We start from the raw sequence: 23,024 nt of genomic DNA on the forward strand, positions 1-23,024 counted from the left end.
TTCCCTCCTTTTCTTCCTCTCCCCTCACCCCTTCTCCCCTTCCTTCGCCCCAACACCCACCCCTCCCCCTCCCCATTTCCTTTTCCCCCCGCAACCTCTACCTGTTGACTGACCCTGGCATCCTCTATCTGTTGGCCCGAGGCCTCACATGCTCACAGAAAAGAGTTTCTTGCAAACTCAGAAGACAGACATGCTAATGAGAAGGGCCAACACCATGAGGAATCCTAGGACAGAACTAGGGGCTCATTTTTCTCAGCCTGACCTGGAGGACAAGATTGTATTGTATCCTGTTGCGAAGGCTGCAAGGGGCAGTGTCAAGGACATAGTCTCTAAGTCAGAGAGACTGGGGTTCGAATGCTGGCTCTAATAATTTCTAGCTGTGTGAGCCTCCCTGTGCCTCAGTTTCTTCATCTGTAAGAGTGGGAACATTAATACCTATCTCAGAGCTGTTGTAAGGATTCAAAGAAGTAATGTAAAGTATGTGCCCCATGACAGGTGATCAATAAAGTGAGTCCCATCCCTTTTCCTTTCCTCTCCTTTATGTAAGTCAGGACTATGTCTCCCTGATTATTCATGACTTTCTTGCAAGATCAGTTCAGGAGACTGTCCGGACCCATCCATATAATATACTTCACTACACCTCCCAGATTGTAGGACAAGTCAACATCTGCAGACTGTACCATGTCTTCTATCAGGCGACTGCTGGGCCAGGTCAGAAGACCATGGTTAAGAGTCAAGCAAGATCAGCCTCTGAGAGCAGCCATATATGAAGGGAACAGGGTTCTAGGTGGCTCATGTGGTCAACAAGGTCCCCAGGAGCCTGTTGACAATGGATTCAATTTCACCTCCCTTTTTTAGCTCAGCCCTCAAGCAGCTGATGCCGAGACAGCTGGTTCACATCATGTCCCCCTGTGTTGGCTACTTCCTCCCAGAGCCTGTTTAGAGATGGGCCTGCTCCTTTGAGCATGGTAGTCAATCAGGACTCCCCTTCCTGCACGGAATTCCACCCCTGATACCAGGCATGCACACCTCCATGCAGTCAGACCACTGGATATTTTCTAAGGGTCTCCTCCTGGGCCCCTCTCCATCCTCAAGAAGAGGCAGGGCCTATATAAAGTCTGGGAGGAAATACATAGCTGTGCATTCAAAGGGTTTTTTAGAATAAAAGCCATGATAATAGCCAGTAACATTAGTATAACACTTCGAAGTTTCTGCAGAACTTTTATCCATTTATACCCTGTCAAAAAGCACGCTATCTGCTATAATGAATGATCCAAAATTTCAGTGGCTTTAACATCATAAAAGTATTTCTTGTTCTCATTACAGTTGCATGCAGGGGCAGAAAGGAGGGGAAACTCCATCTTGCATAGACACTGGGGAACCAGCCTCCTTTCATTTTATGGCACTGTCATCCCCTAGAGCCTCCAAGTCCTCCAGTTCTAGAGCTGAGACAAGGAAAGAGAGAGTATGCGAGATCCTGTAGGAGGTTTCTATGGGCCCAGCCTGCACGTGGGCAGGGTTCCACCCTCACTCAGGGCCAGATCTCAGTCAACATGGTCCATATACTTCAGGGGAGGAAAGGAGACAGGACTTGGTAAACAGCACACCGTCTTTGCTATAAAACCATGAGACAGGTAGTGTTTTTCCGCACAGCAGACACTAAGGCTCAGAATGGTTGACATGAGCAATACCATGGTCAGTAAATGGACAGAGCAGGATCCGAACTCAAGTCTTCCAGCTCCAGTCCATCCTTCATCTCCCTCCTGTGGATACATGTTGCTGAGCGAGCTCCAGAGTCTTCGACGTTTATTTATTTTTGGGACAGAGAGAGACAGAGCATGAACGGGGGAGGGGCAGAGAGAGAGGGAGACACAGAATCGGAAACAGGCTCCAGGCTCTGAGCCATCAGCCCAGAGCCCGACGCGGGGCTCGAACTCACGGACCGCGAGATCGTGACCTGGCTGAAGCTGGACGCTTAACCGACTGCGCCACCCAGGCGCCCCAGCTCCAGAGTCTTAAGTATAACCCAGGTGCTGCCCATGCCACCTCCTTTTCTCCTTACCTCCAGGTATTTGAAAGCCAGAGTCATATTACTACATGACTCCTTCCCACTAACTCCCAACCAACCCCTTCTCCTTCCACACCACCAGCGTCAGATCAAGCCCTCGTCTTTGAGCCCTTTCAAACTCAGCCGGGACAATGAAGGCATTTAATAAGCACGTTTACATTTTTGGCCCTGACTCAGGAAACATGACCCTTGACTTGAAAGAGCTCACAGCCTAATGAGAAAGACAGGAATGCAGGAAACCACTGTAACCAGACTTGATCAGACAACAGCAGAGGTCTCTACAAAGTGCTACAGGAACACAGAGGAGCGAGAGATTGATTTTCTCAGGCTCTCAGAGCCAGTCACAGAGAGCAAGCAATGTTCGTGCTGAGCCATGAGTCAGGAATATTTTAGCAGGCAAGGCGAATGAGGCACCGAGGTCAGAAAGGAGCACGTGCACAGACATGAACAGGGAAATGAGATGTTTGGGCAAGTCCCCCATAGAAGAGAGGGAGAATTCCATAAGGGATTCTCGGAGATCTGGGATCTCAGATTCTGGGGCCCAGTAAGGTATTCTGTTGCAGAAGATCTCCCCACACCCTCTGACCAAAGGGCAGGATTCCCATGTCCTCAAGACTGTTACTTACCTAGAGTGCAACGAGACATTGCTTACACAACACTTTGCTATTCAGAGGCCATTAAACATTATCTCACTGCACTCATCGTTTTGCCAATGAGGAAAGCAAATCTCTGAAAAAGTTCAGCCTCTCCGCTGTTAAGCAGCAGGACTAAAATGCAAGCCCAGATCCTGTGCTCTAAACCCAGGTATTTCTACCTGAGTCAGTAGATGGGGGAGGGGTGCCCTGGGAAGGGGCGCTGCAGGGCCCTTCCAGTGTCTCTATCAGAGTCTTTTCTAAAATGAATGGAAGTGGAGGGGCGCCTGGGTGGCTCAGTCAGTTAAGTATCCAACTTCAGCTCAGGTCATGACCTCACGGTTCATGAGTTCAAGCCCCTCCTCTGGCCCCACGCTGCCAGTGCGGAGCCTGTTTGGGATTGTCGTTCTCTCCTCTCTCTCTCTGCCCCTCCCCTACTTGTGCTTTCTCTCTTTCAAAATAAGTAAATAAACTTCTTGTAAACTTCTTTTTTTTTTTTTTTTTTTGAGAGACAGAGGGCAAGCAGGGGAGGGGCAGAGAGAGAGGAAGACACAGAATCCTAACCAAGCTCCAGGCTCTGAGCTGTCAGCACAGAGCCCGCTGTGGGGCCGGAACCCACGAACACAAGATCATGACCTGAGCCGAAGTCGGACACTCAACCGACTGAGTCATCCAGGGGCCCCGATAAATAAACTTAAAAATAAATAAATAAATAAATAAATAAATAAATAAATAAATGGAAATGGATAACAACGCCGATTCTTTTTCCTTCCCATCCTCACACATGGAGCTGAGAGCTAATTTTGAGAATCCATTCCTAGTGGATCCTACTTCAGCACCCCAACCTAAGGAATAAAGAGATTTCCCCTGACTCTGGGGAGCCCCTATCCTCCCTGCCCCCAAGTCATCTCTAGTTTCTTCCAGGAAGTCACTAGAAGACAGAACAAACAGTAGAATCAGGGACAGATAATGCCAGATGCCAACACAGAAGAGAACACCGTCTCTTTGTGCTCTGTGACCTTCACAAACCCACTGGGGACTTACACAGAAAAACATGGGGGCAGCAAGCACCTTGTCTGCAATGTCACCCTGCCTTCACCTCCCCTCCGTCCCCCATGCCCAGGGCCCTTCATTTTTCTTTCTCCCTGTTTTTTCCCTTAGCACAGAATTGGATCAAGAGAGCAAAGACTGATGTTTTCAGTGAGGTTCTCTGCAGAGAGACGTGCCTGCTGGAGTTGACCAGAGTTCCTTCCTTCTCCTGTAGGAAGAATGCTGGCGAATGAGGGGGCCTGGTGCTCCTCCCAGGGGACATGAAGGCCAGCACCTCGGAAGCTGCTAGTTCTAGCTTGGGGCAGAGATTCTTCAGAAATGACAGAAACCCAGGGCAGCGGCCGCTTTCCACCTGTTGTTCACTTAAAGAAGCAGCCATATTTTCCAAATCGGAAAGGGAGCTATAGTCTACTCAAGGGATTTTTTTCTGATTTATTACATTTGTTTATATGCAAAGCCCTATAAAGGTATGCAGATTAAGTCACATGAAGTTATGCATTTACTGAATTATATTTATTTAAAAGGATAATACATAAATATAGGACTATCCCTAAAATCCAGTGTGTAAGGCTGCCTTTGGTACAAGAGAACATAATTCCTTCTGTAATTGTTTCTCCCTACAATGAGTGGCAAAGGAGGAAACAAGAAAATGTGGTGCCCCAAAACTGAAAAAGATTTGGGGACAGGTCTCTTTAGATAGCAACTGGTAGAGGAAGGAATTTGGGGCCTCCTTAACTGTGTTGAAAATGCCCCCTGCTCTGTGCCTCCATTATTGCATTTATCACATTATATTGTAAAACATTTGTTTTCTGTAGATACCAGGGTCTCCTTGAGGCCAAAGACTGCACACTTCTCATCTTAAACACTCTGTGCTCAGTGCAATGCCTCATAGGAGCCCAATAAATACATGTCAGGTGATTCATCCATGAATTGGGACACTATAAGTTGTGCCCACCAGTAAACCAACACTCTCTACACTTGTTACAGTCTGTGTTCTTAAATTTACTTGTTTCCTTAATGTCAAAGTAAATTTCTTCAAAACAACAACAAAAACAAAAACAAAAACAAAAACATCTGTTGGTTGAACCATGGAGAGAAGGATTTGTCCATGCCTACATTAGTGAAAGCAAGATCAAGGTCCATTGTAAAGGGAGATGAAGACCTTGCATGAAGAAAATTGTCAAGCCTTAGGCAAAAATTCTTAAAGGAACCTGAGTTAAGAGTGTGCAGCCAAGCCCCAGGCCATAGAAATTCTGAGGGTCATTCAACACAAAGGAGTCAGGAAACCAGTCTGAGAGTGGAGCCACCCGCCAAAAAAGCAGACAGTTCATCCCAGAAGATCTAGCACGAACTTGCTGAGAATTTCCATCAAGAGTCCCTGGAACTTCAACACAGGGATCTTTTATAGGTGCAGCCAACCACACCGTGGCATCTGTCTCCCGGGGTGTCTTCTGGGCAACGCAGATAGAGCGAGAGTCCATTGCAGCTGCCTTTTCATGAACTGTAGGGACCCTCACACATTCTTTTTTGCTTGTGCCTCAAAGGACAATGCTTTACATGCCTGTCCGCTGCTAATCCCAAAGAGAGGGAGTTTGATGACCTTGTGGACATGAGCACTATCTACACAATTAAGGAAAAACAGCTGGCTCTGCTTAGTTAGTTAATACAATTCCATTCCATTTATGGGAACAAACATCTCCCTCACCAGGGAGCTCAACAACAATAGATGTACCAAGCACTTTCCATACAGTAGACACAGTGAATACAGCCATGTATTAATTAGCTAGGCTACACTTCCGTAACAACCCCCAAAGTTCAGTGATTGAAAACACAGGAAGCTGGCTTCCTTCTCATGTGACAGCCCAGGGAGGATGTTCAGGTCTTCCGCCACCGTTTGGGGACCGAGGCGGCCAGCTTCCACAGCAGCCTCCAAGGTCCCTTTGGGCCTTGTCACCATTTGCAGAAAGTGGCAAAGTAGAAAGGAAGCAGCATGGAGGAGGCACTCTCCTCTCTGGGCCTGAAGGATACATTCCAGTGGGAAAGACCTGGTCTCTCCTAATTGCCACAAAGGCCGAAAGAAGCAGGGAGCTACCTTTCTAGACTTCCTCACCCCCAAACAGTTGGGCTAATCAAGCACAAGGGGCCATGGCAGTGGGAAGTACCCTCCTGGTGGAGACCCTCTCCGGGCTGGTTCCTGGGCTCCCCCGCCCCCTCACCGCAGTCCCCAATGCGCCTGCAAGGCAGGGTGTATCGCCCACCCCAAAGGCACTCCCTCACTCAGTCAACATATATTTATTGTTTGTATCATATACCAGGCATGGGGCTAGGTGCTGGGGACATAAGTCACACACAGCTGACGTCTCCACAGAACTGACATTCTTGTGTGCTGGAGACGCAAGACAAAAGCCAACCAATCATTCAACACGATTTCCTAGAGCAGTAACAGTTTTAAAGGAAATAAAACAACCATCGTGGGAGTGAAAGTGTAGAGTCAGAGGGCTACTTTGGATGCAGAGGTCAGGGAAGCCCTCCCTGAGTCCTAAGAGGAGAGGGGACAGTCACACAAATGACAGAGAAGGCTTGGGCCCAGCAGCAAGTCCCAAAGCCTAAAGCAGGAATGGACTGGGCAAGTCTGAGGACCAAAGGGAAGGCCAGCATGGACAGTGGCCCATGGGGAGGGCAGTGGCCTGAAATGAGACGAGAGAGGTGCACAGGGCCATGTTGCAAAGAGTGAGCCACGGTAAGAGGTCATTGGATACTCAGCTAATGCTTATTGAGCCCCAGCTAATGCTTATTGAGCCAAGAGACTGAAGATACTACACTGAAGAACGAAATCCCTGCCTTGGTGGAGCCCACACGTGCCTGGGAGAGACAGAGTCAATAAACAAATGAATACATAAACAATATCACATCAGGAAGTGGGCAGAGCTCTAAGGGAGATGAAGCAGGAAATAAGAGGAGATTGATGGGGCTGCTATTGTACACGGGACAGAAAGGCAAGGCCTCTGGTGAAGTGAGCAGGCCTGAAGGAGGTGAATATCTGAGGGAACAGCATTCCAGAGAGCTCCTAGGTTTGCCCGATAAAATACAAGATGCCCGATAAAGTACAGGATGCTACTTTTGAAATTCAGACAGGGTCACCTGGGTGGCTCAGTCGGTTAGGCATCTGACTCTTGCTTTCATCTCAGATCATGATCTGATGTTTCATGGGTTAATGGTACGGTGACAGCATGGAGCCTGCTGGGGATTCTCTCTCTCCACCCCTCCTCTGCACTCTCTCTTTCCCTCTCTCTCTCTCAAAATAAATAAAATAAATTTTAACAAAGAAAAGAAATTCAAATAAACAAATATTGCACAGGGCATACTTGTACTAAAAATGATTCATTGCTTATCTGAAATTCAATGTTAGCTGGGCACACTGTATTCTCAGTTGCTAAATCTGGTGACCATGAGAGAGAGGGAACAGAAAGTGTGAAGGCCCCGAGGCAGGAACATGCTTGCCATGTTCACAGCGCAGCATGGAGACTGCTGTGGGCGGTGAGGCTGGAGGGGGCAGAGGCCACACACGCAGGGCCCTAGGGTCCTGCAAGCACTCTGGATTTTCTTCTACGTGGAGTGGAAGACCTGGGAGGGTTTTGAGCAGCTGTGTGAAGGACAGAAAGAGAAGACACAGGGCTTCTACTGTACTCGTCCCGCCTCCAGAAGGTTCCAATGGAGGAGGTCGAAGATCAAGGTTATTCCAGGTTCAAACATTCTGCTGCACTATGCCTGCCACTGTGTAGCCACAGAGATGGGAAGAAGAGAGTTTGGGGACCACTCCGGCTAGGATCCTCATTCCATGGGCAGGGATCAGGTGTACCCTCTCCCGACTCCCTTTCTCTCATTCTTCTCGAGGAAACAGCATTCCAGAGAGCTCCTAGGATTGCCCGATAAAATACAGGATGCTACTTTTAATAATCAATGTGGACCGGAGGGCTCGTCAGGATGTCCAGGGCTTGGGCCATCGCTATTTCTTCATCACTGTTGCATAGAGATAAGTGCAATTCATGCTGCAGCTCCCAGGCCTTCATGTGCCCCCCAGGCACAGTCCTGGAACCCACGGGCACAGCTGCCATGACACCACTCCTTCTTTCCACCCAAAATGGAGCAGAGTCCATGCCTGGAGAAATTGGCCTAACTGTTCTTCTGTCTCTTTTCTTGACCTATCTGTTCTTCTATCACGTCTACACCATGAAAGTAGGGAAGGAGGGGCTGGGTTTCTTTGGGTCCCATCACTGCTATCGATTCTCTGCCCTGCCGTCAGCAGTCCTGTGCCTACGGTCTGGACTCCTGGTGTTCCAGCTGTCAGCTTTAATCATCAGCAAGAGTAAACACAGGCAGATACGGTTTCCAGGATGCTCTGTAAAACTTCTCACACTGAGCTTGAAAAGGAACATTTTCTGGGATTGACTGGGGACATGTGACTCTACAAGCAACCAGAGTCCAGCTAAGAGAGGATAAGGAAATTACCAGGACAAGGCCAGTGGCAGGGGTGGGGGTGGGGGCGAGGTCCTTCCCTTAAAGATGCGATGGAAAGAGGTTTCCTTATGACTTCTTAAGAAGAAGCTCTAGACCTCAGTTTCCAATAGCAGCAACTGATTCTAATTGCAGTGATTGAATGATCCTGCACAGAGTATTGATTCAGGAATTGACTCGAGAGTTATAGATCTACCTAGAAGGACTTCTCCAGTGATTTGTCTCTGTCCTTGGCTTTGTCCTATAAAACATCTACTTCAACAGCTTGAATAGAAACATGTCAAGTTTACAGAGGACCCAAAACACTGACGAACCAGGGGAAAAACCTGAACTAGCTGGGTAACCTTGGGCAATCTGCTTAACCATTCTGAGCTGCAGTTTCTGCATCTGTAAAATAAATAATAAATCCCACCTCTGTAGAGTGTTCTGGGGATTAACTGAGATGCCCTACGCAAAGTACCTATCCCAATGTTTGGCACAAAGAACACACCCGGTAAGTAATAATTCCCTTCCCTCGGTTTTGTCATCTGTGAAATGGGGATGATAAAAGTATAAATGTCATCAGAAACTGAAACCCAATTCACTTTGGAAAGAAGACTTAGTTGCTGGATAACGACCACGGGCTACAACAATAGACCAAAATCAAGAAAATGAACATTAATAAGCCGTGCAATTAAAAACTAATAACGGCACAGAGAATACAAGCTTGATAACAATTCCAATGAAAAAGACCCGAGAGTTTTAATTAGTCACAAGCTCAGTTTGAAAGCAGAGTGGGACACGTTTACCATGAGAAGCTTATGCAATCATAGGTTACATAATAATAATAATTAACATATACTGAACACTTAACTACATCCCAAGTGATAGTCTAAGTATTGTTCTTTACTCCTTTAATGCCCTCAACAACACTATGAACTGCTACATTTATCACTAGTTTATAGATGACAAAACTGAAACAGAGAGAGGTTAAGTACATTGTCTATCGTTACATTAATTTGTTAATAGCAAAGCTGGGACAGAAATAGCAGAACTGGGCACGGCTCAGACCACATCTGAAGTTACTGGGTTAGTTCTGGGTACCGCATCACATATAGCCACATTGTCCCTGCCCTGATGTACCCCAGCCTTCAACTGTTCTGTGCCATCAGGTCAGGGGGTGGGGGAGAGGTCAGGGGTCACATAGCTTGGAATTAAGCCACTCACCCGGGCCCAGGCTGTAAAGGCAAAGCCATTACATCAAGGTACCCGCGTTGCTCTTTAAGATCATGTCACTGCCTATCAGACAAGGGACTTCGTGCCTCAAGATAGGGCCTTGGGTGCCCTATTGCCCCTGAATTGTCACATTTCTTTCCCCCCTCCTCTTCCTCAGTTTATTCAACTGATCCCCACATGTTAATGCTGTCTGCCCTAAAAACTGCTACAGAAGACTGAGGCAAGCTGGATAATTCTTTGAAGTCTCATAACTTCTAAACATTCATGCAAATTTTGTACTCTCTTCCATACTATATCTGGGTTTGTTTTAATGTAAAAATAATATTTTAAGTGACTTACCACTGAGTAAAATTGATGCTCCAGAGTGATGAACCGTGGTTTTCCTGCAGCTTTGTAGAAACCCTAGCACACTGCTACACGTCCCCAGTTTGAAGAGCTCAGAACTGCAGATGCGTCTTTCCTAACATGGAAAGATGTCCAGGGCACATCATTAGGTGATAAAAGCAGGTTACCAAACAGAATGCACGGTATGACTCTATTCTTGTACACTGCCTGGAAGGTTACGAGTACACCAGTATGTTAACAGAGGTTTTCTCTGGGCTGTAGGAACATGGGTGATTTTTCTTTTGTTCTTTTTGCTTCTTACATCATGGAATTATTCTACAATGCACATATGTATTTTTTGTGGGGTGATGTATGGGGTTTTGTGGTGGTGAGCTTTGGGGGTGGGGTGGGGATTAGTTTTGCTTTTTAAGATTGACGAGTTTGAGCTGCCTGAATCTTTCAAACAGTTGCTCCAGCAGGCTATGCCTTTCAGCCCGTGAGGTCTTTGCCATCGGAAGCAGGGGGGCCGAGCTGCAAAAACAGCGTGCACGTGAATTTAACTTAGGCATCCTCCCTGGCACCTCACCTTGTCACTCCATTGACTTCACCAGCTGTGACCTCAAATATCTGAGATGTCGTGGTCCGTGAGTTCGAGTCCCGCGTCGGGCTCTGGGCTGATGGCTCAGAGCCTGGAGCCTGTTTCCGATTCTGTGTCTCCCTCTCTCTCTGCCCCTCCCCCGTTCATGCTCTGTCTCTCTCTGTCCCAAAAATAAATAAACGTTGAAAAAAAGAAATTAAAAAAAAAATATCTGAGATGCTCCTATAAACCCCTGTTGCCTGTGAAGTTTGCTGTGGGGCAATCCCCAACCCTGCTTAATCATTCAGCGAAAGTTTTCTGCATCCTACCCACATCCTCCCAGCAACCAACTCCAGGTGGGACCACGGTCTTGCCTCTCGACCTCAGCCTTAATGCCACAGACCCAGGAGGGAAGCCTCCCACACTGGGCTGGTCCCCACACTGCGCACGCTCCCTATGTCTTGTCACAACTCACTGCTCGTTTGGAACGTATGGCTTGACTCCCTTCTTCCCTAGAGGTTGCCCCACCTCAAGCTCAGTTCCCCAGTCTTCTCTCTCTACCTGGTTCTAAGGTCTCAGTCAGGTCCCCTTCCTACCTCACCCGTGATGCCTCTAATCGTAAGTGATTATTTGTTGCACAATTATTATGCAGCAAGCGAGTGCTAAATATTTTATATCCATTGTCTTTCAATTTTCATAATAATCCTTTAAGGTAACTTTCATAGTCCCCATTTCACAGATAAAGAAACTAAGCCTCAGGGAGATGGAGTGAAGCTTAAGATCTAAGCTAGGCTCACCTGGGTAATGTTTGAGGTTGTTCATGAGGCTGCAGTAAGATGGTGGCTAGGGATAAAGTCATCTCAACGACTTCTTCCTGACACGCACGTGTCCAGTGGTCGACGCTGGCTATAGGCTTGGACTGGGCCATCAGCCAAAACACCTGCATGCAGTCTCTCCATTTGGTTTCTCCACTCGGGTCAGTTTGGGCTTCTTCAGTTAGAGAATATGACTGAAATCCAAAGACAGCAAGATGAGTTTTTAGGACCTAGCCTCTGAAGTCACACAGCATCACTTCTGCCATCTTGTATTGGTCATGACAGTCACAAAGCTCTGTCCAGTTTCAAGAGGAAAGAACATATTCTACCACTCAATGGAAAGAGTGTCGTCGCACTGCAGGAAGAACACGTGGATGGGATATATTGTGGCAACCACCTTTGGAAACTGTAATCTGCCACAATCACATCACTGGTACATTGGACACAGCCAGTATTTGAACCCAGATCTGCCTCACTGCAAAGCCTGTGCTGTTACACCATGGTAATGCACTGCCAAGAGAGATTCATAATGCCTAAAGCTCTGAGCCTGTGACACAGAATATAACACATCATGACAACATTACCCAGCAAGCATGTCCAGAAGAGGGAGGCCAAGATGTTGAGATGCCCAGAAACAATGTCATATGATTTAACAATATTGAGAGATTGAGAATATTGAGAATATTTAGCCCAAAGAAGACAAAACTGAGAAATGAAATGACAGCTTTCTCAAATATGTATATTTTTAAATTTTCTTAATGTTTACTTATTTTTGAGAGAGAGAGAGAGAGACAGAGTGGGGGGGGCAGATAGAGAGAGAGAGAGTGGGAGAGAGAGAGAGAGACAGAATCCAAAGCAGGCTCCAGGCTCTGAGCTGTCAGCACAGAGCCCGACACGGGGCTCGAACCCATAAACCATGAGATCATGACCTGAGCCGAGTTGGACAGTTAACCACCGAGGTGCCCCAGCTTTCTCAAATATATTAAAGGCAAACATGTGCAAGAGGAAAGACAGATTGTGCATTGCATCCCCAGAGATGAAAGAGACAGATAGGCAGATCCAGCCCATCACGGCAGTTCGGTGCAGAAGGCAGAGCACTGAGCTTGAATGTAAGCAAACCAAGTTTACCTCCCAGCTGTACCTCTTATGCAAATCACTTATCCTCTCTAGGCCTCATTTTCCACATCTGTAAAATAGAGATAATAAAGCCATTTCTCCAGGATTTCTGTAAAACTTAGGGATGATACATGCATAGCAACCTGACATATAGGAAGCACTCAATAAATAATAGCTGCTATTATTGTTATCATTATTATTTGCTGCTGTTGTGGTTGTTCATTAGAGCTATTCAGCAGTGGGGTGGGCTGCCTGGCAAAAATACGAGGTCCCCTGAAAGGATGCCTATACTTAGCAAGGAGAAGTATCTGGATGAAACGATGGACTGAAAACCAGGAAGTTCTTGGCCCTTGCCCACCCCGGGCCACCAGAGATGAAAGCCAACCCAGGGAGACCCCATTGTCCCTTGGATGGACTTAGCCTTGGGACCTGCTGGGAGTGGGACAGAACTGGCTAGGAAAGAATGAAAGGAAACAGGAAAGCATGAGGCTGAGATGGCAGCACTGGGTCTCTGGGGAGGTGTGGGAAGGCAGCAGAGGTCTTTGGGCAAAGACCGTGATTAGAATCATAAAGATGTTGGTGGGGTTCTGGAAGCATCCATCTAGGCAGGGTTCCTGGGGGCAGCCTCCAATCCTGAGTGGAAGGCCATGGTGAGACTGAGTTAGGGCTGGGCCCCAGACAAGAAGGGTGACTCCAACAAGCACTGGTTACAAATCAGGAAACCAATTCCCAAATCAGATCTTATAGCCTCGCAAACAATATAGGGGCAGGAGGGAAGGGAGGCAAGGAAGGAGTGGGGGAGGGAGGAGGTACTTGATCCCAATGAACATCTTGTACAGTAGCCGCTATGTGCCAGAGGTAACTTCACATTTTATGACTCATTTAATCATCACCATGATCCCCTAAGCTGTCTGTTATTATTATCCCCATCTTACAGGGGAGGAGAGTGAGGTATAGAGAGGCAAAGGTGCTTGCTCAAGTTCCTAGAGCTAGAAGTTGCCAGAGTCAGGTTTGACCTCAGGAAATCTGGTTCCAGTGGTGTGATCTCTACCATTCTGCTCTCCCGTCTCTGTAGGTGCTAGCCAGATGCACACACCACTTCATTTCGTTTTATTTTTAAGGGTAGTTATTGCTGTTCCTATTTTCAGAGGTCCATGGACACTCAGAGGAAGAGAAGCTTCCTTGATATGAAACAGCTCATAGAGAACTGAAGCAGGACATTGACACAGGTCTGTCAGCTCTTGCAATCACAACCAGGCACAAGGACACAGGACCCACCAGAGGATGTTAGCTACCAGCTTAGAGCAGCAGGACCAAGTGATTCCATTTACTACAGCCAGAGGCCATGAGCCAAAGGTATCTGGGCCTGCCTTGGGCTGAGTGGGCCCACGGGATGAACAGCTGGTCAAATCTCAGGGTCATGGCAGGGTCTCCGTGATTTAACAGGGACAATACCCCCAGGGCAGGACACCTGTTCCCTCCCCCAACCCGCCCCCAACCTCCCCAACAAATGCAGCCGTGCTTGGGCTTGCGGTGTCACAGTGATAAATTCCACTCTCTGATGGCAAAACTCCCGGGCCCCATCCCTGTCTGCCTGTTAAGCTGCAAGACCTTTCCCTGTGTCACCAGGGAAAACCTCGGCGAAAAGGAAAAAGACTGGGTTTCCAGAACATTAAACTCCCATTGCCACTACTGCCTGCCAATCTCCCTGCTAATCACTTAGAGCCAATGCACCTTGGAGGAAGGGGCAGTGGGGGCTGCTCACTGCAGCCCTGCCTACTGACAATCCTTGTCTTTTCAGCAGGAAGGGACCTTGGAAGGTCAACTTGTCCCTTCTCCTGCCCTGGCTCAGACTCACTTCATGCAGAGAAAGAAAGCTGGCCGAGCCAAAGGGACAGGAATCCCTCCACATTTTGTGACAAAAATATCAACCAGAGTTTATCCAGGAGCCAACAAATATTTAGTGAGCACTTTCCATGTGCCAGACGCTGGGCTGATTAAATAGGGCTCCAGCCCTCTGTCTACAAAGCTTCTAATCAGGGGCTTGAGCAACAAGGACCAAGGAAAGGAGTGTTCTTCAGATTTGGGGATAGAAATGCTGAAAATTTCTCTCCTCCACCCCTACTCCATCGTCTCCACCAGCACCCCACAAAGCACACATTCTTCCTGCCTTCTTTTCTGGCTTGACTGGACTAGGAAATACTTTCATGCGAAGCATCAGACTTTTCCAACACAAAGGTTCAATGGAGTTTTGCCGGCAGCGGGCCATAATAAAAAGATGACTGAATTGAGTATGCAGTTGAGAGACGGGGTCACAGTATGAACCTGGAAGAGTCTCTCTCAGCCCCAGTGATTCTCACATGCGTTATCTGTAAAATGGGATTAAGTTTACCACCCACTTCATAAATGGTTCATCCCATTGCAATCTCGTTAAATAAACCCAGCTCCCCATGCTGATATATGATAAGAGTGTATGATATATATGATAAGAGTACATTTTAGGGGCGCCTGGGTGGCTCAGGTTCAGCATCCAAGTCTTGATTTCAGCTCAGGTCGTGATCTCACAGCTCAAGGGATTGAGCCCCACATCAGGTTCTATGCTGATAGCTTGGAGACTGCTTGGGATTCTCTCTTTCCCTCTCTCTCTCTGCTCTCCCCTGCTTGCTCTCTGTCTCTCTCTCAAAATAAATAAATAAAGTTTTAAAAAAGAGTACATTTTAGAAAAAATACACATAAAGCAATGACTCTAGGGTGTGGGGAAATGGACCCTTTTATACACTGCTGGTAGAAGTATAAATTGGTGCAACTTTTTGCATGGGGGACAGGAGGAGAAATTGGCAATAAGTTACAAGGAAAACTCACTGTACTCACCCTTTTCCTCAAAAATCTCCTTTCCAGAAATTTACTTAAGGTGTATTAAAAGAGATATGTTAGACCAATGGTCATCACAACATCACTTATAATTATGCCAAAAGCGATGTATAATTTAATGTTTAACATAGGATATTTAACATTTTAGAGAACTGCCCATAATAAAAAAAAAATCACAGCCGAATATCCAACACCTATCTTAAGAAATGGAATATTCAGGGGCGCCTGGGTGGCTCAGTTGGTTAAGCGTCCGACTTTGGCTCAGGTCACGATCTCGCGGTCCATGAGTTCGAGCCCCGTGTCCGACTCTGGGCTGATGGCTCAGAGCCTGGAGCCTGCTTCCGGTTCTGTGTCTCCCTCTCTCTCTCACCCTCCCCCGTTCATGCTCTGTCTCTCTCTGTCTCAAAAATAAATAAACGTTAAAAAAAAAATAAAAAAAAATAAAAAGAAATGGAATATTCATGCTGTACACCTGAAACTAATGTAACACTGTGTGTCGACAATACTAAAACAACAGTCTGTTGAAATAAATATACATAGTATTCTTAACTGCTCCCCCCCAAAAAACAGGATATTCACTACAACTTCAGAATCTCCTGCATGCCCTATCCGATCCCACTACCCCAAATTTTGTACTAATCATTCTTTTCCTTTCCTTCATAATTTTACCACATATCTATGTATCTCAAAAAAAAAAAGAAAGAAAATTTTTCATTTTTCCTATATTTCCTAACGTTTATTTTTGAGTCAGAGAGAGACAGAGTGCAAGCAGGGGGAGGGACAGAGAGAGAGGGAAACACAGAATCCAAAGCAGGCTCCAGGCTCTGAGCAGTCAGCACAGAGCCAGACATGGGGCTTGAACTCACAAACCTCAAGATCACGACCTGAGCCAAAGTCAGACACTTAACTGACTGAGCCACCCAGGCGCCCCTCATTTTTCCTATTTTTGATCTCTATCTAAATGTGGTCAATTTGTCCATGATTTTAGATCTAACTTGATTTTTCACCCCACAAGTTAGATGATGATGATTATTATATATAATCAATATTTATTTATACTTACCATTTTCTTTTGTCACCTTTCATTCTTGTACTTCAAACGTCTAGGGAGTGTTTTTCTTCTTCCTGGTATATATCTTAGTTCCTTTAGTAAGTGTGTCTTGGGAGTCAATTGTATCACTTTTGTTTTTAAAACATTTTTTAATTGTCTTTATTTTGCCTTCACGTTTAAGAGATCATTTTAATGAAAGTAGAATTCTACATAATATTTTCACTTAGCACTTCAAAGCTATTATTCCATAGTCTTCTGACTTCTGTAGATGTGTTGAAATATAAGCTGTGGGCCAAATGCTCATTGCTTTGTAAGTAATCTATCTTTTCTCTCTATTTTTAGGATCCTCTCTTAGTCTTCAGTGTTCTTCTATTTTTCTACAAAATGCGGGCTTCTTTTCCTTTATCCAGTTTTGGATTCACTAGGCTTGTCGAAAATGGGGACTAGAGTCTCTCATCAAGACCGGAAACTTTTCAGTCATTATTTCCATTCTCTCTGCCATTCTTTGGGATTTCAATTATATGTAGGTTGTATCTCCTCACTCTGTCCTTTATATCTCCTATCTCTTTCATCTCTTTGTCTTTCTATTGTATTCTAGATCATTCTTCAGCAATACTTCCAGACCACTAAGTCTTTCTTCAGCTGTGTCTAATTTATTATCACATCCATCCAGTTGCTCATTTTAATGATTAGATATTTTTATTTTCTAGAAGTATTTGTTTCTCTTTTACACCTGATTAGGTTATTCTGATAGCCTTTTGTTCCCTCATTATACTTCCAATACTGTTTTATTTTGTAAAAAAATTAAACATATTTATTTCATATTCCATATTGAGTAAGTACAGGTTATTATAGTCTCTGAAGCATTTGTTATTTATATTGAATCTCTTTCATGGTAGTTCATTTCCTCATGTGTTTGTTGAATGTTGATTATGAAGCCCATGTCCCTTGGAACTTTGTCTGTGGAATTCTTGGAGGCCAAGTTTTTTTTAAATATGTTCTTTCCAAGCCCTGGGTATCTCACCAATCCAGAACAAATTTTCAAATTTTCAGCCTGGGGTTTTGGATGAATTTGGGTTTCTCCAAGAAAACATTTACCATTATGTTTTTTCTTCCTTTCCATTAAAGTCAAGGATGACAAGCAAGTTTCTTCATCAACTATCTTCTTCCATGGAATGTGTTTTTTGTAGTTCACCTACTGGGATTTTCACCCTCTGGGATCCCAGTTTTGTGTAAGAATCCAGCCTGCTTGGGCTCTGAGCTCTATCTCCCATTTATCTTGTATATGACCCATATTACTTATTAAACCCCAAATAATCTCTAAGAAAATGACTAGCTGTATACATACATCACTCTTTTAGATTCATGGGGTTTGGTTTTGTTGGGTTGGTTTTTGGGGTTTGGTTTTTTGGGGGGTTTTTTTTGGTTTTTTGGTTTTTTGGTTTTTATCCCTAAGACATTCCCTTTATTTTGTGCCAACTCAGCCATACATTTATGCATTTTTAAAGGGGGAGGAAATATATATATATTCCATCACTTGGGGCATACTGTCCCTGGAGGAGTTTCATGGAACATCTAGTCCGTTATGTTTGATGAAAAGATAAGTATAATTATATTTATTGGCAAAGGAAAATGTCAACATAAGGAGTGAGTATAAAAAATTAAGTTACATAACAGTGTTCTCTCTGGATCATGGGTTGTTGGGTGATGCTTGCTTTATCTTTTGTGCATTTTCCATATTGTTTTAATATTTTTGCAACAGGAATTTATTATTTTAACAAAAATAGTTGTCTGCATTTTACTCACACTGTCATGCAGATATGCAAACATTTGTGGCTTCTTTATTTCTCCGTAACATGCTTAGCTATGCTTCTGGAGACTCCACCCTAGTGGGAAGAGTTGAACTAAGGAACAGGAATTCAGTGGACCAGACCCAGTACATGGGTCTCCCCAGATTTGTTTGGCCCTATTTGCCTCTTTCATCCAGCCACATGCTCAATAGATAGTCCCAGCCACAGCTACCACTGCCTCATCTCCTAACTCTCAGCCTTCTCCAAAGTGAGAGCTTCTGCAGATGCTCCAGTGTGCCTACCATGGCAGGAGCCACAGCAACTCCAGTGCCCAGGTCTGATTCAATAAGACCTATGAAGATTCTTATTCCTCTTACCACTTCCAGAGACTCAGATAAAGGGCATGTTTTTACTTATTGCTTTGTAACAAATTACTTCAAAACTAGGGACTTACAGCAACAAATATGTATTATCTCACAGTTTTTGTGGGTTAAGAACCTGGAGTGGCTTAGCTGGGGGGTCTAGCAATGGTCTCTCCTGAAATGGCAGTTAAGATGTTGACAGGAATTTCAGTACTGAAGGCTTCACCGCACTTCAGTTTCATGTTGTAAATTGGAGATCCACTTCCAGGATGGCTCACTCTTGTGACTATTGGCAAGAGGCTTTAGATCCTCACCAAGTAGGCCTCTCCAATGGACTACTTAAATATACTCACAACATGGAAGCTGGCTTGTCCCAAAGCAAGTAATTTAAGAGCAAGAAGGAAGACACAATATCTGTTATGACCTACTCTCTGAAATCACACATTGTTATTTTCACTTTATGCCATTTGCTAGAAGTAAGTCACCAAGACCAGCCCTCACTCATATGGAGAGGAATTAGGCTCTACTTCCTGAGGAGAGTATGAAAGCATTTGTGGACATATTTTTTGACTGCCACAAAGGGCCACATCATAGGCATGGGATCTCCTACTTCTTCAGAATCTTCCTAGAGGGACCAGAGAGCACAACCTCATAGTGCAGTAGAGGGAAATGTTGACCATTTAAAGGTAGGAAAGAGTTAAAAACAGCAAATAAATGGGGCCGCCTGGGTGGCTTGCTCGGTTAAGCGTCCGACTTCGGCTCAGGTTATGATCTCATGGTCTGTGGGTTTGAGCCCCGCGTCGGGCTCTGTGCTGACAGCTCAGAGCCTGGAGCCTGTTTCAGATTCTGTGTCTCCCTCTCTCTCTGCCCCTCCCCTGTTCATGCTCTGTCTCTCTCTGTCTCAAAAATAAATAAACGTTAAAAAAAAATTTTTAACAAAAAAAAATGGCAAATAAATGCAAATCATCCACAGACTATTTTGAGGTGTGGTGGTTTCTCGTAGCCCATCTGGAAGAAGGCCCATGTGTCTGAACAATCAAAAGGGATTTCTTGTGAAGCTGTGGCTAGCTCAGCAATGCCTTCTCTCCTTCCCCATGTCACTTTCTTTTTTTCCCTTATTTTTGCTACCCTGGGACTGCGGGCAGTAAAACTTTGGCATATAAGTTTTGTCTCAAATTCTGTGTTCTAGAAACTTGGGTTGAAAGAAGGAGTTCATCTTGGAAATTACTGGCGCTGTCATAAACATCCCTTTGGATGGCTCAATCTCTTTATACTTTCAGACTTTCAGATTTTCAGATTTTCTCCTCCAACCACCCTGACTCTTCCTTAACAGTAGCTGGGTAGATGGTGGATTTACTTGATCTTGTAGTAATGAGAGAGGAGAACTAACCTCTGATCAAACTAACCTCTGCCACTGGGCTTGTCATCTGGTCTGGCTCCTATGCTTGGCCACATCTGGTCTGATCCTGACTGACTTGTCATCCAGGTAGACACACTAACACCCGCGACTAAAGATCACAGTTCTGGTCCTATTCCTCCAGTTGCAAAGTCCCCTGCTCTGTGAAGTCTTCATTCCAACCCCAGTCCTCCGCTCAACTACAAATTCTCTCGGCATCTCAACCAGGGCACATAAGAGCTTCCAAGTTCTGCGGCCCAACAGCCCAGGCCATGGAGAACGGAAGGACTACTTCAGTCTCATCTAATGCCCACCTCCCTTCACCTTAACTCCTGTGCCGTGTGGAGGGGAATACAAGGCTGGAGACATTAAATGCCATGTTCTTGATTCATTCATACCCCTGGAATGTTTTGACCACGTCCAGTATTTTGGCCCAGGGGAGTTGGAAATGAGGACACTGGATTCTGACTCTCTTGTCCCTCCTCCATCTTTCCCTTCTTCTTCCATACCCCTTCAGCTTCCTAAGTGACTTCCATAACACCAGAGTCTGAACCAGCTCTACCCTATTGTTTATAAGAAAATTCTATGACCATATTCTATGATCAGGGAGGGCAATGAATTCAAAAATTTATCTTCCTTCTCTATGAAACCTTACTTTCAAGAGTGTTTGGTCCTAATGGACTTCGAAACAGGAAGTTGTCTCTGAGATTTAAAGCTGAACAATGATTTCTTTGTTCTAGGCAGTTCTTGCCCTTCCTAAAGCACTAAAATGTTTTGCTTTCCTGGGTGGAGAGCTTCAGGAAAACAGAAGTTTCAGGATATGGGTACACATTCAAAATACATGTTAACCATGTGATCTATCCCCTTGAAACAATTACTTTCTCAAAAAGTACCGTCACTGTCATTGACCCATTATTGAGCCCACCTCCAGCTTGCCTATTTCTTTCCTCCTCCAGATCCCAGTACCAAATACTCAACTTTCCTTTCTATAGATAGCTCACTTGGGACCCATTTTCCTGGTTTTCAACTCAGGAGTCCTTCCAGGGTGTAAGTTCTTCTACTTACCCTCCTGACCAAAGTAAGAAAGAGCTCTCTCCAGCCCCATTCCCTCACCTCACAGCTAGGAAAGAGAGGTAAAACACGGGGGTGTGTTAAGACATGAAAAGATGTACGTGAAGTCACTTTGCGAACCATAAAGTGCTGTACAAATATCAAGTATTGTCTCATGAAAGATGCCTTCCCTAACAGCTGAGAATGATACTTCTCTTAATGTTGCCTCTCCAGATACCTGTGTCTTGAATGGTAACATTTGTCCCCAGAGGCCAGGAAGGATAAAGTCAGTATCAGGAGGGAGGCTCTTTAAGTCTCTGGGAAAATAAGGATATGAGAGGGAGCACCTGTAGGAAGTCATCTGTGGATCCACTTTGTCTGCTTGGAGAATCACTGGCTTCAGGCATCTGCTGGTGGGGCCAGCATAGAGGACCCAGCTTAGGGAAGGCATCAGGGATGTCCAAATCATGATACTGAGATGGTGGCAAACCAGACTTTCAGGCAAGCCACTTCTGTGGCCATGGACAGATATCCACCCAGACCGCTATCAAATTCACTCTGCTGGGTAAAATAGGAGCTGATTTATGTCTCCAGCAGGTATGCCAGAGAAAATTCAAATTGATCAAAAATTAAATATTCATAGGACATTATTCATTAAGATTCATCTCACCGAGTGGATGAAATGAGGCAAGGGAAGAAATTAGCTTGCTTGAGAGTGTCAAAGTAATTATGTGATTAAATTGCAATTTATAATTTCTCCTTCAAAAAAAGCATTACTTCCTGATTTGTGTTTTCTCCTCCTTACTGTGCCCCCTTGTTGTCTAGGCCTGAGCCAAGGGCGCTCAGGGTTCATCGGAAATGGGAAAGCTCCAAACACAGTGCCTGGTCTCACTGTCTACATCCTTTCCCCCACCCACTACTGACTCCAAGGGCGGCCTTTCCACCTGGCCTCGGGGGTTTTCCCCTCTTAATGTGGAGAACAGGGCCTCCAGAAGCAAGTGGCAACCTCCCCAGAGAAGAACAGACAAATCCTCACAGAGACACTCAGATGGATGGCAGCCTCAGGCCACTACCTCTCCTTTCTCGATGAGGGGGGAAAAAACGTACAAAGTACAATTTCCCCTGTGGATCACCAGTCATCTCGACAAGGCATACCTGGATGGCCTCTTAGGAAGTCCCCTTCTGGCAGTCATCCATATTCTTCCAGAGAAGGGAGGCATCCTTCTCATACTCTTGGTTCCCCCTCCTGAACTTGATGTGGACCTATACAGAGCCTCCCTGAGACAAAGTCAGCATCAGGTAATGATTCATGAAGTTCACCCACTGAGACTCCCATCACTGAAGTTCAACAAGCCAGTTCCCCAACTCCTGCCAACAAAGGTCTCTAGGGAAAGTAGACATCGGAGTTCAAGGACCCAACAGGTTCGAGAATGAGAGAGTAGAGGTCTGCTTGGGTAGCCCACCTCCTTTGCCAGGTGGATCCTCCCTACCACACTGTCCCTTCTGGTGACTCCCAAATTAGGCTAAGCCTGAATCCAGTGACAAGGGACACTCCAGAGCCCTACTACACCGAGGCCAAGGTGGCTTTAGTTTTCCAGCTATGCTCTCCAGAGCCCTGAGGGTCCTGGGGATGCTGCCGGCCATGTGGGCAGGAGGGCAGGGGCTGCTAGAGGCCACAAACCCCATTGGGGTGCTCTGCTACTTCTGCAGGTGACTTCATTTCAAGAAAGCGTTTTGCTGCTAAAAATAATCTTAGAGCCACTGAATCAGACGACCTCTCATAAGCCCCTTCCAGCCCAGAAGCCTCTGATTCTCTGACTTTAGTGGTACAGAAATAAGATGTGCTCTGAGCTAGACAAAGCCTCTATTTTCTCTTCTTACCTCTCACTTTAAGAAGAAATGCAGTCTGTCTATCTGTCTGTCTTTCTAGAATCCAAAGTCTAGCTAAGATGATATATGTGGGTCTGGAGGCAAATGGATAACTGTGTTTATCTTGCCCTGTTTCTCTGTCTACACTTCCATCTTGGCCTCTCTCTGTCTCTATAACTCTCTGTGTCTCTCTCTTGCTACTGCCCAATGAAGATTTAGCGGCTGGCTCCAGCAGCTGAGAAGGGCACTATTAATTCCAAGCTTGTTTCCAAACACCACGGAGGCCTGCCCGGGTTAATTAGTTGTGCAGGCTTTTCTTCAAG

General features: G+C 45.5%; 1 long non-coding RNA gene across 4 annotated transcripts in view; it reads right to left on the reverse strand.

Moving 5' to 3' along the window:
* Positions 1-23,024, reverse strand: part of LOC123598454 — a 110,929-nt gene that overhangs the window by 54,343 nt on the left and 33,562 nt on the right. For 3 of the 4 annotated variants that reach the window (XR_006712610.1, XR_006712612.1, XR_006712611.1), the window contains exons 2-3: positions 11,179-11,390; positions 9,820-9,940 (exon numbers count right to left, since the gene is read on the reverse strand). This is a non-coding gene — a long non-coding RNA (uncharacterized LOC123598454). Of the gene's footprint in view, positions 1-9,819; positions 9,941-11,178; positions 11,391-16,246; positions 17,535-23,024 lie in introns of those variants that run through there. The other variant, XR_006712613.1, reaches the window with a different exon arrangement.

The sequence above is a fragment of the Leopardus geoffroyi genome, chromosome C1, assembly GCF_018350155.1.
Source record: "Leopardus geoffroyi isolate Oge1 chromosome C1, O.geoffroyi_Oge1_pat1.0, whole genome shotgun sequence".
In the NCBI taxonomy this organism is placed as follows: Eukaryota; Metazoa; Chordata; class Mammalia; order Carnivora; family Felidae; genus Leopardus; species Leopardus geoffroyi.